This window comes from Archocentrus centrarchus, chromosome 4 (genome assembly GCF_007364275.1).
Source record: "Archocentrus centrarchus isolate MPI-CPG fArcCen1 chromosome 4, fArcCen1, whole genome shotgun sequence".
NCBI classification, from domain to species: Eukaryota; Metazoa; Chordata; class Actinopteri; order Cichliformes; family Cichlidae; genus Archocentrus; species Archocentrus centrarchus.
This window is the reverse complement of record NC_044349.1, coordinates 16,493,660-16,497,181: the sequence shown is the minus strand read 5'-3', so window position 1 is coordinate 16,497,181 and position 3,522 is coordinate 16,493,660.

The following is a 3,522-nucleotide window of genomic DNA, read 5'->3' as shown; positions in this document are numbered from 1 at the left end:
TGCTGTGTTGACATATGAACACCATCCCTGCCTGACGAGAGCAGAAAAAAGGATTAGCAGCAGGTTTAAAAAAAAAAAAAATCTAGACGTGCTTGACAACAACAATACAAGCACACCTCCTACCACACATGCTCCAGTAGTCCCGTGTGATGTGATAAAAACCATCACATAGGCTGAGAGGCATGGCCGACAGTTGGAAGACATGCACAGACACAGCACAATCCAATAGATATCACTTGTCCCGGCACACTATGCACCACTGAGTTGAAAAGAAGCCACACCTGCATCTTACAAAATGGCTTCAACGCAACAAGCACAAAATTTAACGTGACACATTAGTCGATTTATTTTATTTCCACGGAAAGCAGGAAAGAAAGTGTAGCATTAAGTGATTTATTTCGATTTGATTTTCTTCTTTATACTTGCAGCGTTTGATTGTATCATATTTACATCGTCTTTGCAGTAAAAGCATAAAAGCAAACATCCATCTTTATACTCTGCCTCAATTTCTTATATGTCGCAGCCAGCCATTTTTATTTTGCCGTTGTATATCTTCTCATTGTGTTGCTTTACATAGTGAATCAGTGTGGATGAAAATCTAAACATGAGTTATGTCATGAAGGAAAGACAAGCTTTTTTTTTTCTCTTGCATCAAAAATCAGTTTTGATTATGAAAGGCTCGTACCACAACTTGATTTTAAGGGTTTGCATAAAGCCTAAGCCACACAGGCCTCGAGACTGGTCCCCAATTCCTGGCAACCTCCTGTCTCTGGGGAAAAATGCGTATTCCCAATGATTTCGTGTCATATATGATTTCCCTTAAAGTCTGATTAAAGATAACACCATTTTTGTGCTGCTGTAACCGTTAGATTGTTATATCGCCTGCAGACAAAATGCTAACAAAATACAGACTTTTAGAGGCAAAAAGACATGTTGCACACCTTCTTGTTAACATTTCTAAATTGGTTTGAACTGCCAGCTCTGGTCAAAAGCTCAATTCTCTCACTGTTAACTTGCTGCCATGTGTAGTGGAGATAATGCGGCTGGAGTTACTGACTGAGCCGATTTTTCCTCGGGACATACACCCTCTCACTGGACTAGTGATTATTGCCAGACTTAATTTCCTCTGCCAGGGAAAATTCTCTGTATGCTCACATACACACAAAACAGTGTCCACCTTCTCCCTTTCTCTCTCTCCCTCTCTCACACGTACACATAGACACACACACACACATGCACGCACACAGACAAATGTTATATGCATGTACTGACAAGCCCTCCTCTACACATAGTTCACCTTGAACACAAAGATATTGAAGTTTCTCCCAGAGGACTTTGAGAAGAGTGGGGGGAGAAATGAATCGATTTGATGATAGTGGAGTAACTGTGATTATGGCTATATGTCTTTATTATGGCATAAAGAAAAGAAAAACAAAAAAAAATAATACAGCTAGACTGTAAGAGGGTTGTTAATTTCTCTTTCCGGTTCTCTTTTGTTGCATCTTCTTTGATCTGCTTTGCCTTTGCCCCCGTCATCCAGCTGATGCGCTTCCTTTTAATCCTCATCTCCATCTGCCCCCTGCTCTGAGTGTCAAAGAGAGGTCGTGTTCATAAAATCAGGTTCAGTTCTAGTGAGAAAGTGAAACCTACCGCAGGTTTAATACAATGTGAGGGAACAGTGCAGCCTGTGGGAAGCCCATTGGCCACGTTGCGCCCGCTGCTGTCTTTACTTCTCTTTCCACCCACCATTTCAATGCAGTCTGACAGCATGATTCCTGCATTTACAAGTAATACACTCTGTATCCTGTTTGCGTTTAGATGGCTTTTTGAAGCACAAAATGGTTATTTCAACATAGCCCATCTACCAAATCTAATCAAATATGTTCAATGAAGGCTGCAATCTGATTTGCGGTGTGCAATAAATGACCAGCGACCAAAGAAAATGTCGACTAAAAGGCCTTTTACTTGCCTTGAATAGTGGGTACAGGCATATAGCAGCTGTATCTATATTAAATGGAGGTTGTTGTTTTTTTTGTCTTGTTTTGTTTTTTTTGAAAGGCTGAGATGAGGTGCACGTAGCAGTTGCAGCACGGAAGAGACTGCCAACTGTGATGAATAGCCTTCAGTCAGACAAAGAATGGGTTCACACACCTATCGGAAGGAGCTTAGTCAGATAAGGGTTGTTCAGAAGAAAGGGTATTTGGATTATAAAATTCATTACAAACTGATGAGATGGAATGGCACTTGAAATATGTCTTTAAGGTAATTTGTATTCCCTGAGACCAGTGAAAGTTAGATTTCATTTGTGTTTGAAAGTTGTTGAGGTGAGTGAGTACTGTGGTGAATTGAACTGGGGTGGACTGAAGTTATGCCATCATTTATTTTATTATATCATTGTATAAGGTAATTCTATCATTTATTACTCCTTACCCTCATTTTCTAACCAGCCAACAAAGAATTAAATAAGCAGCAATCTAGAAAAATACCCATGTTTGATTTTTACTTGTACATAATATTAATTATGCATTGCTGGTTTTGCTGACTGGAAATGAAAAGCCAGTCACTTGCATCTTTTAAAAGTACTGTTACAGATGACTGCACTTTTTAATGTCCAAATACCACAGAAAGGGAGGCCAGAGCAACAGATTTATGAAAGTGTATCAGTACAACTGCAGATTACAGAGTAATTTTCCAGATCTCTGGAAAGTGTGAGACACCAGATAACTTTTCAGCATTTTCATTTTGCTGGAATAAAAGAAAAAAAATGCATGTAGCAGGTTATACATCTATAATAGCTGTCTGGGGTCTGGATGCATCTGCGTCTTTTGCATGTAAACCAAACCATGTAGCAACAGTTGTGTTCAAACTTTGGTGTGACATGAACTGGATAGGCAAGAATGTGTTTGTGTTTTCTTGGTCCTGGATCACATTGCCACTCATTTGTATGAAGTTGAATTAATTAAGTCAAATAGGCATAAAAACGACAATAAACAAGAAAAAACAAAGACAAAAAAAAGGAAAAAGGAAATCGCAAAAGAGTCAAATGAGCCGTTTCAAATTTCACACCAGAAGTTACTGTCACGCACTTGCCATCAATTTTAGTGTCTCTTTCATGTTATTGATGGAGCATTATTAAACCTGTCCAAAACCAGTTATCCTGATAAGGACACGTGTGCTAGTTGGTAGACTGCAGAGAAAGCAATTCCACCCCGTCTCCAGCTAGCACTGAATGCTTGCCCAACTCTGCTACACAGAGTCAGCACTACGGAATGGTTTTTCCCGCTCTTAGACTGAAGAATGGAGCCATCTTCCCTGTTCTACGTAATACTTAATAATTCTGTTTAAATGTAAATTTTTTAAAAAATTAAACCTATTATTTTGTTGTTAAAGTTTAAAGGCACTGTGTGGATATCAAATGATGCATAGCAATGTTAATCCAATGTTTTCTACTTATGATTAGAAAAGAAAAAATAGGAAAAAACATTATCAGTGTATGTATTGGTTAATATGCAGATGGTCTCA